The sequence below is a fragment of the Uloborus diversus genome, chromosome 8 (genome assembly GCF_026930045.1).
Source record: "Uloborus diversus isolate 005 chromosome 8, Udiv.v.3.1, whole genome shotgun sequence".
Classification (NCBI taxonomy): Eukaryota; Metazoa; Arthropoda; class Arachnida; order Araneae; family Uloboridae; genus Uloborus; species Uloborus diversus.
In genome coordinates this window covers 34141378-34156824 of record NC_072738.1, presented here as the reverse complement: position 1 = coordinate 34156824, position 15447 = coordinate 34141378, and the positions used below count along the sequence as shown (strand labels likewise).

General features: G+C 39.6%; 1 non-coding gene across 1 annotated transcript; it reads right to left on the bottom strand.

Annotated features, from left to right (window-relative positions):
* Positions 1-5240: 5240 nt before the first annotated feature.
* Trnak-cuu (transfer RNA lysine (anticodon CUU)) lies at positions 5241-5313 on the bottom strand. The gene has a single exon. It is a non-coding gene; the product is annotated as a tRNA-Lys (tRNA).
* Positions 5314-15447: the final 10134 nt, after the last annotated feature.

The following is a 15447-nucleotide window of genomic DNA, read 5'->3' as shown; positions in this document are numbered from 1 at the left end:
GAAACCAAATTTTAAAAAAAAAAAATCGCCAAATTTGTCGCCAAGTTGGGGACAAAACTTGGTGACCAAAAGACTGGCGATATATCGCCAAGTGTCCGACAAATTATAACATCACTTGAGTTTACATCGAAATTAACCATGATTTCCCCTTAAAAAGGAGGGAAAAGACTCCTTTAGAAACACCCGAATGCAACCAAAAAAAGAGGTTCACAACTAGACTCCACTAGGAGTCTACGTACCAAATTTCAACTTTCTAGAACATACCGTTCTTGTGTTATGCGACATACATACGCACATAGGCACGTACGCGCATACGCACATACGCACATACATACATACATACGTACATATAGACGTCACGAAAAAACTCGTTGTAATTAACTCGGGAATCGTCAAAATGGATATTTCCCGAGTATATACGTTCTTAGGCACTTCTCCACGTGTGGTCGAGTCGAAAAAAAAAAACCCTCAACATTTATTCGGGGGTGAGCAAAATGGAAATTAAGGTCAATTTTTGATTGAGCATTTTTTCGCGAATATATTACTTCCTTTTTCGTAAAAGGAAGTAATATACCTTCAACATTGCTTCCAGTGACTATTATAACGTGTTTCTTAATACTTGAAACAAGGCTGTATACAAAGCTATCTTGGAGTCAAATTGTCGGATTTGTCGGCCTATCCTCTAAAGGGGTTCTAGGCTGAGAAAGCTCCCAACGAAAGCGATTTAGTCTCTGGGTTCCATAGCTTTACAAGCCTTTAAGGTCAGTGCGGTGCTTGGTACTTCCTTGCAATTCTGGCTTAGCTATGTCAATTGCTGCAGTAATGTTTTTGAAGCAAAGGAACATCAAGATGGCAGCAAGCTTTTAATTTAACTTTACGTAAGTTTTCTTTGAAGGTGCCAGAGACATGACTGGCTTTCGCCAGAGAAATTTCTGAGATTTTCCAAAAGGTTTTAGGATAGTTTCAGGAAGGTTACTGACTTTTAGCGGAAAACGTGAAACTTTGTTGCAAGGTGGCATTCATTAATTACGTAAGGATGATTTTAGCAACTTTCGACACCCCCTTCCCCCATGTAAGGGTAAGTAAGATTTTTAGACCCCCACCCCCCATCTTACGTAAGATTCCATTTCATTTTTCAAAATAATAAAAAAAAACGAATCTTACATCACTGAATCGTTATTAAATTCACTATTATTAAATTAAAAAAAAAAACTTTTTGTGAAAATAAAAATTTACTGCAAGAAATCTCGACTAAATATTTTTGCGAAAAATATTTTTTGCATATGATGCGATACTAATCAAAAAAAAAAAAAAACGTGCCATGCATGGCGTGATTCTTTTATTACAATTAAAACTATTCATTCTTTGTAAAACAAGTAAAAAACAGCTTATAGTAATACGTTTTTTACTTTCCAGAAGAAAATGAAGTATGATCGCTACCAAACCACTTGCCCGCGCGATTTCTAATATAAAATATCGACTTGGAAAATATTACGTAAGAATGGGTCTGACCACTCCCCCCCCCCCCAAGTAAGGGTATCTAGAGATTTTTCTAACTCTCCTCCCCCTCGGGAACCTTACGTAATTAATGAATGGCTCCCAAGATATGGTGACTGGGGGGACGTTAAATATGCTCCAGGTCACAAAAAGTCCTCCAATAGAATCGATTCCTCTGGGGTGCTAAACCAAGAGATGTTCGGCTTCAGGTTTGGTTCTAAATTATCGAAATGGAATGGTGCTGCCATCTATCGCGTACCGTCTGAGCCAAATTGGACTTCCACCAAAATTGGTGCTTGGTAAACGGAAGCCGTACCTTTCGGCCTTAAATCGAGAAGCATCGCTACTCGGGCTCGTGTATCTGAGAGGTATAAATGACAACAACTGGCAGAAATTTAGCACATTAGTTGCCAATTATATTCCAGGAACGCTTCTGAATTGTTTTTACAGTGTAGATGGTCACATGGCAGACTCCTCTCTTCTAATTCAAAGTTGCATTTTAATTTTTATAACATGAGAAAAATTTGAAAAGTACAATTATTAAGCTAATTATTTATTCTTCTATATCACGAATCGATCAATTTTATCTTTTTTTCTTTATTTGGAGCTAGAAAAATTGGAGGCACAAAACCCTTTTACTTTTGAAAATGAGGGGGCAGCTGATACCCCCCCTCCCCGTACGAGCCGCCAAAGCATCTTTCGCTCATCATCCGCCTTTCTTTCTAATGCTTACTTCTTTCACGAGTAAAAGTGCATAGCTGCTTTCTTTTCTTTATTAACTAGAAGTGCTTTTTAATTAAAAAAATAAAACAATGCTTAAGTTTCCGTAATCAAATATACAAAAAATTGTGACGATTTATTTAAAAATTGTCCAAACCAACCCCAGTCTCTCCTAATGACCACTTATAGCCATTGAACATCATTACTCTCCCAAGTTTGATCTCAATGGTCCTTTGAGGCTAAAAGTCTATAATCAGAGAAGAAACTATATTGCCTCAACTTGAGTATTTTAATAAGGAATTCAGAATGGGGAAGTTTCCAAAATTTTTAAAGTATTTTTTTTTCTGAAAGAGCATGCTTAAAAACATAGGATCTGACCATTTTTTTAAATAATTTGTTTAAGTTTAATATTTTAAAAAAATTACTGAAATCTGTGCGCTTTCATTGTTTACGCTTCTGTCGTGTGACATCACAAATGAAGAAATGGCATTCTGTGTTGCCCATCACAGAGCAACATATTTAATTCACATCTTTACTCACGTGTATTGGCAACGATATGGTTGATAGCAAGCGTAAAGTGCAATTTTAATTCGCTGCTTGATTATCATAACGTGGAAACAAGATGCGCCAAAATGCATCATTTGTAACGTCATAAAGCCCACGCCTTGTTTTCAAAATCGGACATTTAAAAAAGTTAATTAAAAAATAACTGTTGGGAAAATGAAAGTATTTTCTGGGTTCATGTTATTTTTTTTACTCATTCTATCAGTTTCAGTGACTAAAAGTAGTACTTTTGACTGACGGAAACCACCCCATTCACAAAACATATCTGAAATGATACGAAATGAATAAATACCTTTGAGCAACCAAGTAATAGCAATAAACATAACGTTGATAAAGCAAGAAGTATCAAATGATTGAAGACACGTGTATCGGGATTACAAGGAACCCCAATTTCAAGATCCGTCCTCTTTAATCGGATGACTTAACATCCAAAAGCTCATTGGCTTTGAAAAAGGGGTTCCTTGCAGCCCCGTAACACCTGTGCAATCACTTGCCGACTTTTGCTTTATTGATGTTAAGGCTACTATGTAAGGGTAGCTGACTCATCCAACATTTTTGTTCTAGATATGCCAGGAGGCAAAATTTTTATTTGTACAAAAGCATCGTTGCAGAAAACTGGTGGCCAAGCTTTAGATGTGTTGCCTGATTGATGTTTGATTATTTTATTCTGTAGATGAAAAAGATTTAACTAAAACAAATTAAAAACAAATAAGGTGTGAAAATGAGGATCATTACTAAACATTTCCCAATGCATTTCTGTTGAATTTGTGAACAAAGTTATCTTTTTAGATTTACCTCAAGGCGTGTTGGAACCAAAATGTCGGATAAGTCGACTTGTCCCTTTTAAGATAGTTCTAACTGATGTTGCGCTCAGAATTACACTTTGCTCTCTCGAATAAGAATCATTTATTTAATATCTAATGGTTACACCATTGGCCCTGTAATTTGTTTAGTAAGAACCCTATTTTTGCGATATCCGTTTCGGTAAAAATGTCGTTTTTGCACAGACTTTTGGAATCAATAACGGAAACTGCAATATCCGAACAACTCAACACTTGTAATATTGGTATAGCGAAATTTTGATATAACAGTATATTTTCGCAATACTTGACTTCGCTATAAGTGCACTTCGTTAAAATGGGATTCGACTTTATGTAACAGCTTTTTCTTCTTTGGATCCAAATAGAAATAAATTATTTTCTTCCGTACATGCCGCATAAGACAGCTTATTGCCCTCCTTCTTTGCTTCTATAGAGGTATGTTTATTGAGCAATCACGATTGCTTATTGTTCTCATTTGACCGTTTTTGGTGTCCGTGCCTTTTTCAACTTGGACCAGAAGCCTTTGCAGCACCACCGCCTACCGTCCTCTGCTGGCGGCGCGGCGCGGCTGCTCCAGTTTTGAGCTACTCGCTTCTCCTGGTCGGAGGCGTCCATGTCCTACACACACGCACGTTCACACGCATACACACACACGACTTCACACACATACCCTCACACACGCCTACGTGCATACACACAGGTCTACGCACACACACAACTATGCACACGTAACCGCCCAGGAGGAGAGGCAGACTTGGGGGGGGGGGGGACAGGAGCCGTTTCTAGAAACAATAACTCCAATGAATAGGGTCCTGTCTCAGTTCGTGATTGCGAAAAACATAATTTGAATTCAAAATTTCAGAATTCAAATTAATTTTCTTTTCTTTTTTTTTTCTTATCTTCTTCCATAAAACGATAATTTTTTTTCTTCCCTTGCTACTATAAAAAAGGATTTCTTCGCTCGTATAAAGTTTTGTTCTTGTTGCTGTTGTTATTTACAAGCGATGCTACTCGATTTAAGGCAGAAAGGAACGGCTTCCGTTTATCGCGCACAAATTTAGTTGGAATTCCAATTTGGCTCGGACAGCACACGATAGATGGCAGCACCAGTTATCAACTTTCCGATAATTTAGTCGCAAACCTGAAGCCGAACAACTACTGGTTAGCGCCCACAGAGGTTATTTATTCACTTGGAGGAACTTGTACTTACGAGCTATTTAACGTCCCCCAGTCAACATTAATGAAGACGGTAGATTTTCGACAGTCTAAGATCAAAGCCGGAACCCTCCGGTCACAAGTCCGAGTCCTTACCGATCAAGCCATCACGGCCTGTAAAAGTTTTAAAACTTGGATGCAAATCTGCAGCTTTTTTTTTTTTTTTTTTTGTACAGGAAAATGCACCGTTTACTTCATTGGGACTGAGGGTGTAAGCAACAAAAATATAACTCAAAGAAAAAAATCGAATTCAAGATTAAACTTCAAAAATGCTTCAAACAGTATTTGACGACCTTTTATTCTTTTATTTTTTTCATTGAGCTAGAATAATAGTTATTTTCGCTTGTGTGATAGCTAGAAAAAGTTCTGCGGTGTTTTTTCATTTATTTTTTAGAAAGTTACATATTTAGAACTAAAAAAATCCGCCCAACGTGGGGCTCGAACCCACGACCCCGAGATTAAGAGTCTCGTGCTCTACCGACTGAGCTAGCCGGGCTCGAGACGCAGACGATAATCCTTTTTCAAATATCTGAAACAAAACGAACTTTTTTAAATATAAAAAAAAAATGATTACGTCAGAAAACATTAACTTAAATGATAAAAAAAAGCGAATGTTTGTTCCCACGGTACTTTTAAAAGAGCAGAATACGAACTAACTCTTATCACTATATCTCAATATCAGGCATAAAATTTTCAGATATAATATGAACTTTTTTGCATGTAAACATAAGAAGTAAAAGCAAAGAATTTACCTCAAAAAAAAAAAGAGATACAGTTAATACAGTAAAACTTTTGAAAGATTGAGGTATCCAATCAAAATTTAATTATTTATTCTCAAGTTTGATTTTTTGACGGCTGAATAATATAATCATTTGCTGTAGGTCCCTGCAAAATATAACTATTGACAATTAAAAATGAATTGCAAAAATGTTAATTAAGGGGAGGGGAATTGCAGTTTCAAAAAAGTGATTTTTCTTTTTTGTTTCGGCCGGTAGTTAAACGTTTCAAAAATGTTTTCTAAAAATTTTAAGTTGTTTCGTGCAAAATTCTCAAAGTTATCAAGTATTTAGTCGTCGCTCCTTCAGACTGTATCTCCGACAGTTGTTGAAGAATGCAGTAGTTCTGACTGCTGCAGATGCTCAGAATGTCTGTGCTGCTTGCTTTGGGTTAGTTAAATATACTAAAATAAATAATGAAAAAAGAAGAGGCTAAGGAGATCGAAGCTGCTAGGAGCTGGAATTGATGCTTTTTAGTTACTGAAACTTTAAACGCGTTTTTCTCAAAACCACTTTTTCAAAGTCTGTGTTCACTCCCATTTTGAAACCAATTAACCGATTCATTTGAAATTTAGTGTACACATTCTGCTTATAAAAAACCTCCCCCCGCCCCTGAGTTTGTGTTTCTTTGTTTGTTGGTTTTTTTCAATGGGTTTTTTACTAACAAAACAGCGGACTTTTCGTAAAAAATAGCACTTTTAACTCCACAAAAGCATTATGGCAATTAAGGCTAACGCCAAGACAAAAACCAGGGACCAAGCATCTCACTAGCTTGTAACTCTCGCAAATAAACTTCGAAATCCTAATATACTCTCATTGGGAGCATATGCAATCTGGACGGGCCAACATCCGTCATAAGCCGATACACTAAATAAATACAATCCGTTAATCTTTAGACTGGAAGCTTAAAATGTTATTTTCAACAGTGAGAACTTTTTGACAAAGATACTTAATTTTTACAGGAAACGAGTTGAAATCTGTGAAATCGTGAAACGTTCCTTGGAAATTACCAGTAATGTTTCGGAATTTTTTTACAGTGTAGACCGAAAACAAACACACTACACTCTACTCACGAAGTACATAGACTGAAAACAAACCCATTACACTCTGTTCCCAGAATACATAGACCAAAAACAAACCCACTACACTCCGTTTGCGGAATCCATAGAACAAAAACAAACCTACTGCACCCTATTCACGGATCACATAGACCGAAAACCAATAAAAAGGTTTCCAGAATGCTTGCCGTTATACTACTTATATGGGTATTTTTCCTCGAGTAAAAGTAACACTTGGGACAAGTGGGATTCCCGTCTGCTTGGCACCAATTTGATCTTCTCCAAGCCAAGCACGTGATTTAGGTTGCCAAATGGCGCAATTCTTTGTTTACAATCTTTTCCGTGAGTGAAGTATAAAATATGTTCCCTCGTATGAAAAACTTTTAACTGGTATCAGTGAACTGATGTTATAACTGGCAAGAAGAAAAAAACACTTGCAAGGGCTTTAATAGGATCTGAAAATATTTTCTTCGTTGAAATATCTTATTTTTTTTCTTTTGTTTCCTCTTGTGGCGAAAAACTGAGTAACTTCCTTAATTACGTTTTGGAAATTTGTGGATTAAATTTTTGTCGTTTTGTTTACTGTAAAAAAAAAAAAAAAAACCGCCCAGCGTGGGGCTCGAACACACGACCCCGAGATTACGAGTGTCGTGTACTACCGACTAAGCTAGCCGGGCTTCCACGGTATATGAATAATCAGAACAAAACAAATGTAAGTACATCGTTTTTTCCTAACGAATTCCAATATGAACTGAAACAAAATGCTTCTTAATCTTATTGTAACGGATTCGGTGCGACTTCCGCTTTCTTGAAATGAAAACACAGTTCTTGATAAAAACACAGGAAATTTATTTACACTATGTACAGGAAAGATCTTCAACAACTGCTAAATTATTCATCAGCAATTAAGCAATTATCACACAACACCGTAAACTCAACGTTTACACACGTATTTACTTCCAAATACGAAAACAACACAGCGAAATGCCTCGCTATAAACAGAGCAAATACACACTCTCAGTTCGAAATCCTCAATCGAAACTAACTGTTTATCCATCGCTAACGGCTTAAATACACCGAAAAGAAATTTCTCAAATATTCCACACGCTTCTGTAAAGTAGTAGACCGTTATCAAATTTTATCAATGAACAAAAAGGAAATAGGGATCGTATACTTTAGCCATATGAAAAAGGGGTTGTATATTCATTACGGGAAACTATTTACAGGTTACGTTCCTACAATAATTACTATTTACAGAATTTGTAACATTGCCCCCTTCCTAAGGACTGCACGTCCCGGGCAGTACAATCCCCAGAAAGGGTGCAAACTTCTATCACAAGTTTACAAATATACACATTAATTAATAACTAACAGATACAGAAAACACAATAATAACAAGAAATATTACTAAACATTAAAAGCAAAAATTATCTACAACTTTTATGTTATCAACCATGGTTGCTTACGTAATACTCATGAACTATGGCCATAGTATGGGGCTAACCGATCATAATGTACAACCCTAGGTTTTGCATTAGGTGATTTTTGGATCCTCACTACGACGTCGTTCAGTCGGTTAAGACTTTGTAGGGTCCATCCCAATGCGACTGCAATTTGGGTGAAAGACCTTTCCGTCGGATGGGATTCCATAACCAAACCTTGTCGCCTTCGTTGAATTCATGTCCAGTAGACCTTGTGTCGTATCGGGTCTTCATCTTCTCCGCCGCGATGTTGATTCGCTCTCGTGCGAAGTTATGAACGTCTTCCAACCGGGCCTGGAGATCCTGGATGTACTCCTCGAGCGATGCAGGCGCATCCGGAGGACGACCGAAGACGAGATCACAAGGTAGCCGAAGCTCTCGTCCGAAGAGCATCTGAGATGGGGCATATCCGGTAGTCTTGTGGACAGCACTGCGGTAGGCCAGCAGGAACAAAGGTAGCTTCTTGTCCCAATCCTGTTGATTTCTGGATACCATAAGTGAGAGATTGTTCAGGATTGTGCGGTTAAATCTCTCCACCATGCCGTCCGATTGTGGGTGTAGTGGTGTTGTCCTAGTTTTCTCAATTCCGAGAATTTGACATAGGCCCTTAAACACAGCAGAGATGAAATTCCTCCCTTGATCGGAATGAATCTGCAAAGGTGTTCCATATCTCGAGATCCAATGTTGAACTAGAGTCTCTGCTACGGTGGTAGCCTCTTGATCTGGAATGGGATATGCTTCCGGCCATTTGGTGAAGTAGTCGATGGAAACAAGAATGTATTTGTTCCCATCAGCAGTTCTTGGTAGAGGACCCAGGATGTCGATCCCAGTTCGTTCGAAAGGAGCTCCAACGTTGTACAGATGTAGCTTCCCTCTGCTTCTTTTCTTCGGTCCTTTACGAGCAGCACAGGCGTCACAAGAATGGCACCACTTCTCCACGTCATCCTTCGCCTTGCTCCAGAAGAAGCGTTCCCGAACTTTATTGAGGGTTTTCAAGACACCAAAATGTCCTCCAGTCGCACTACTATGTATTTCTTTCTATCTGAAATCCTTGATCGGGGAAGTAGTAACTGCCACCTAGATGTTTTGCCGTCGTCAGATTCCCATTTTCGGTGTAGCACGCCGTTCCGTAAATTTAGCGAGTTCCATAAAGCCCAGTATCTTTTTGTTGCAGGACTGAAGATGGAAACGTCCTGCCAGCTAGGTCGTCGACTGTCACTTTCCATGAACTCTAAAATTGGTTTTATGTCGGGATCTTCAAGTTGATCTTTTCGAACTTGGTCATCACTCCATGGATCAGGTTCTGATGATGTTGGAGTCACTGTCACCTGATAGGCGGTAGGGCTAGTCGTTCCATAGTGTTTCTCGATTCGGGAACAATAGTGGCAGTTCTCAGGACAGGGTCTCCTTGATAAAGCGTCAGCATTACCGTGAGATAACCCTTTTCGATGCTTGATCTCCATGTCATATTCCTGGAGCCGCTGTATCCGTCTGGCTATCTGGCCTTCCGGATTTTTGAAGTTCAAAAGCCAAGTTAATGAGGCATGATCTGTCCGAAGCAGAAATTTTCGGCCGTAGAGGTAATGATGGAAGTGTTCTACAGCTTTCACTATGGCCAGTAACTCCTTTCTGGTGACGCAGTAATTTCGCTCCGACTTTGATAAGCATTTGCTCCAGTAAGCGATGACATGTTCATTTCCGTCAATTTCTTGGGATAAAACAGCTCCAATTCCCTCGTTGCTCGCATCAGTGTCCAGGATGAAGGATTTTTCAGGCTGAGGATAGGCGAGGATAGGCGTTGATGTTAAAGCCTCCTTCAGTCGTAGAAATGCATCTTCGCATTCTTTGGACCATTCAAACTTTTGCTTGCTCTCCGTCAGCTTATGCAAAGGTCGTGCAATGTTGGAAAAACCCTTCACAAACTTCCTGTAGTACGTGCAGAGCCCCAGGAAACTTCGCAACTGATGGATGTTTTCGGGACGACTCCAACTGCTGACCGCAGATACCTTCTCTGGATCGGTTTGTACACCCTCAGAAGAGATGATGTGACCAAGGTAGTTCACTTCCCGGCGGAACAAATTACATTTGGACGGGCTTAACTTCAGATTGGCTTCCTTAAGCTTTTGCAGCACCTTCCTAAGATTTGCCAGATGTTCTTCGAAGCTGCGTCCCACGATGATGATATCGTCTAAGTAGACCAGACAGGATTCGTAAGAGAGTCCTCTTAACTCTGTCTCCATAAGACGCTCGAACGTAGCTGGTGCATTGCAGAGGCCGAAGGGCATCACTTTAAACTGCCATAAGCCTTGTCCAGTTGTAAACGCTGTCTTCTCTCGGTCCTCAGGGTGTATCTCAACCTGCCAATAGCCGCTCTTCAAGTCCAGGGTCGAAAACCACTTGTGTCCGGAAAGAGTGTCCAAGGTATCGTCTATCCGTGGAAGAGGGTAACTGTCTTTCTTGGTGATTTCATTCAGTCGTCGGTAATCGACACAAAATCTGGTGGAGCCATCTTTCTTTCGGACCAAGACGATGGGAGAGGCCCAAGGACTGGATGACGGTTCGATTACATCATTCTCCTTCATCTCTTTCAGGAGGGTTTCAACCTCTTCCTTCTTAGCGAACGGTAGTCGTCTTGGATGCTGTTTAATAGGGGGGTGTTCTCCAGTGTCAATCCTATGCTGCGTTAAATTCGTACGGCCAACATCCTCCGATGTAGATGAAAACAGATGCTTGAAGTCGTCCACCAATTGTTCCGCAGCAGTTCTTTGATCCTTCGATAAGGGTGCACTCCCAATTAACTTCGATGTCAAGGACTCAGAAGACACAGTCTCGGGGGAATTGATTATTCTAATGATGCAGTTTACTGGAGTACAAGTTGCTAACACTTCCCCTTTCCGGATATTCCTTGGCCTTTCACTCACGTTGGCGACTCTCACAGGAATTACACCCTTAGAAAGGTCCACAAGCGTAGATGCTACCAGCACTCCTTTTGGGCTATTGCTTAAGTTGGGGTATTCAATGAGTCCAAATCGAAAACTATTGCTTTCTTCAATGGAGCCAGGTATTAATGATTCTGACCTTGAGGGAATCGATAAATCTGTTTGGGCAATTATTTGATGAGCGGATTTTACATCACTTTCTGCGGGAAAGACTGCTATGTCTTCTCTTGTCGAGTGCAGCTCGTTAGTCTTGAAGTCGAGGTTGAAGTCATACTTCTTTAAAAAGTCCAATCCGAGAATGAAGGGGTCTATGATAGCAGCAACGAATGCGGTATGATGGTAAATGGCATTTCCAAACACAATTTCTAAGTTCACTTTACCTTCAATCTCGATCTTGTCACCTGTCACAGTTTGGAGGGTAACGCAGGGCGGCGTCCACAGAATGTTGAGTCCAAATTGACGAGCCACATCTGTTCTAATGATCGTAACATTGGCTCCAGTGTCAATAATCAGTTCGCAGGGAAACCCGTTTACATATGCGTAAACAAACAGTCCATTACTGCCGACACTCGTCGATGAAATCTGGAAAACTTTAAGATGGGGCTCATTCCAATTTGGCGACCTCCGCCCCGCGAGATTGCCATGGCTTAGTTTTTTCTGGACCTGCGAGGGAGAGGTGTTCTTCCCTCTGGTTTCTTGACGAGCTTCACAGTTTCTTCGTAAGTGACCCTCGCCACCACATTTCCAGCACTTAAGTGATTGTCCATTATGGTCCTTGGGAGCCGAAATCCTTTTGAGGGTTCCTGCAATTTCTTTTATTTGCTTTTCCAGTTCAGCAAAGCGTGACGAAACCGAATCAGGCTCATCAGTTTTCACGCCGCGGATTGAATGGCGATCCTTGCGGGTTGCTTGCTGGGCGGCCTCCAACTTCATCGCATACACAACAGCGGAACTCAGGTCTTTGACATCCGCCATCCGTAGAGCTTTCTGGATTTCCGGATCTCGAACCCCGTCGATGTAGTAGTTGAGTGCCAGGTTGTCTCGAACATCCGCAGGACAGTCGCAAAAAGCAAGATGAGATAGTCTCTCGACGTCCGCCGCTAGCTCTTGCAGGGTTTCCCCGGTTTTCTGGAAACGGGACTTCAACTGGAGTCGGCTGAAATCTTTCTGGCACTTCTCACCGAAGCGAAGCTCCAACGCAGATGTGAGAGCGGCGAAATCCAGGCGCTGGCTGTCCGGAAGGGTCTGAAGAATGTCCGCTGCGTCACCTCTCAGGGATGCTGCAAGATGGCAGGCCTTGGTAGCAGAGTCCCATCCGTTCGCTTCCGCCACTATCATGAATTGGGTCTTGTACACCTGCCACGAACTTTTCCCATCAAATGTGGCCAGTTTAATGGACGGTCGAGCAACAGATGTGGGAGCGCAAAACTGTACAGAGCTGCTTTCCGCGGTCGCCAATCTCCTTTCCATGTCTTTAATTTTCTCATCCACATGATTCTCAACTGTTGCGATACGGTTTTCTACTGTTTCAAATTTTTCATCAAAAGCATCAACTCGATGCTCTATCTCATTAAATTTATTTTCCATCACAGTCTTTACCGAAGTAAGGTCGTTTTTAATTTCCTCTTGGTTAGAAGCTAAATCCTTTTTCAGCACCATTAAATCACTTTTCCATTGTTCTTGATTAGCCGCCATATCACTCTTCACAGATTTGATTGCATCAAGCAGTTGTTTTAATTGTTCATCCATTGCGCGAGTAATCACCATAAAAATAAAGTCCAAATTTAAAAAGTCTTTATGAAAAAATGTCCAAAGTCACACTTACTGCAAGAAAGTCCTGAAGTAGCCCCACGTTGGGCGCCAAATTGTAACGGATTCGGTGCGACTTCCGCTTTCTTGAAATGAAAACACAGTTCTTGATAAAAACACAGGAAATTTATTTACACTATGTACAGGAAAGATCTTCAACAACTGCTAAATTATTCATCAGCAATTAAGCAATTATCACACAACACCGTAAACTCAACGTTTACACACGTATTTACTTCCAAATACGAAAACAACACAGCGAAATGCCTCGCTATAAACAGAGCAAATACACACTCTCAGTTCGAAATCCTCAATCGAAACTAACTGTTTATCCATCGCTAACGGCTTAAATACACCGAAAAGAAATTTCTCAAATATTCCACACGCTTCTGTAAAGTAGTAGACCGTTATCAAATTTTATCAATGAACAAAAAGGAAATAGGGGTCGTATACTTTAGCCATATGAAAAAGGGGTTGTATATTCATTACGGGAAACTATTTACAGGTTACGTTCCTACAATAATTACTATTTACAGAATTTGTAACATTATCAGTAACCACATCAACAAGCATCTAATTGAAGCAGATGCTAAGTTTATGTCCGTAAATCCGTCCATTGTTGCATAAAACACTGCATTTAATTAAAAAACAAATTATGTGGGCAAATTCTGAGTTTCGTGGGGGGGGGGAAGGAAAAGGGCAGTAAATGTCCACGTAAGTACCCTCACAGAGGCGTAACTTGGCCACGTAAAGTAGGGGGGCAAACTTTTCTTTCAAGGAAAATTTATTTGATTCGTATTTTGCCATCCAACTAAAATTCTAAAAAAAATTTACTTTTTCAAAAAATAAATGAATTTAAGAAATCATAATAACTTTTAACGCAATGTACGTTATTCAGTTCTAACAGAATAGAGCTACAGAAAGTAATGCGCACATACATCCGGAGAAGCATCACTCTTTCCCAAAAAATATGCTGATACTCTTTTGTTGTTGTATTTATAGTTTACATGATCACTGGCGCTAAACAGTTTTGCAGTCCTAAAGTACGGATATCGTTTTCTAAGTTGGCGTTGGTTTTAATTCTCGAATAATTCCATGGACTAATTGAAAAGTTGAAGGAATTCTGTACTTTGGAAATGATTTTTCTTTCTTTCCGAAGTTGTTTTCCAGGATCCCAGGAATGAAGAATCTGTACAGTGTTATATACCTTGCTATTAGTGACCTATGCCCTGAACCAAAGTAATATTCTACTTCAGTGACGCAACCAGAAAAAAATAGGGAGGGGAGGAGGGGGCACATCGAAAATGAAAAGAAACATTTAGAACTTATAGAAAAGGGGGATCGGGGGTTCTCCCCCTTAAATTTTTTGAAACTTTTAGCTTCAAAAACGCAATTTTAGACTTTCTTCGTTGATGTTAGGGTGACAAAAGGTACAGGGGTCTCAGCGGAATTTCTAGAACTTGAAGCTTTAAAAACGAGATTATAGGCCATATTTTATCGACGTTAGGGTGACGGATGGAGCTCAAGGACTGTCCCCGATCGACTTTTTTTATAGGTTGAAATCAATTCCTCCTCCCCCTGCTTTCGACATTGAAGTTTAGAAACGCAACTTCAGACAAACGTTGAAAATTTTACGGGAAGGAGGTTCTGAAGCTCTTCCCTGGTAAAATTTTTAAAATTATGGTGCTATAAACTAAAGCAATGTTTTATAATCAGGGACTATTCCACTTAAAAAATTTTTTTAAGTATAGTTTAAAAAACCAAACTGCTTATGGTATTGGAGGATGGCGGCATAGGGACCCTTGCCCGAATATTTTCTGAAATTCAAGTCTTAAATTGCGGTTGTAAGACCATATTTTGTAGTATAAGGGCCAGAAATTTTTCGAAATTAAAACTCCAAAAACGTAATTTTAAGCGATTTTCAATGTTGTTCGGTAATTGGGGGCTTTCCTCTAGAAAATTCGCGAAATTGAAACCTGAAAATGAAATGTCAAATGCTCCATAATGCTTCCGGTGTGGGGGAGGGGGCTCTTCGGAGGAGCAGTATTTTGATAACTTTCTTATTTTTAGACGAACTAGGAAAAAAAAGAGAGAAAAAATAGAACGGAAAGAGTGGTGGCGGGAGTGATTGCTGATCAATAAGCTGTTACTTTTGAATATTTTTTATTCAAAGATTTATTTTTAAAAGAAATTAAAATTTTCCCGCAACATTACTATTAATTTCTAAAAATTACTTTGTTTTCGAAAGACGTCTTCTCATCAATAATAAAGAATAGTTCTAAAAAACATTCAACTCAAACATTCTATGGGGCTCGGGCTTTAAGCTTCCTTTCTGGTTGTGCCACTGTTCTATTTTGACCCGTCCATTACATGGTTGGTTGTTCATTAATGTGAGCTCTAATTGAAGGTTAAAAGTAAATTTCGCTTTAAGAAAAACTTCGGAATTTTGCAGCAACATTTCCCCTTTTTCCCGAAAACACTCATTTTTTTGGTCATGTAATCCTAGTTCACTACCTGAATTTAGTAAACTAGGATTACATGCCTATATGTATTGTGAGGGGTGGGGG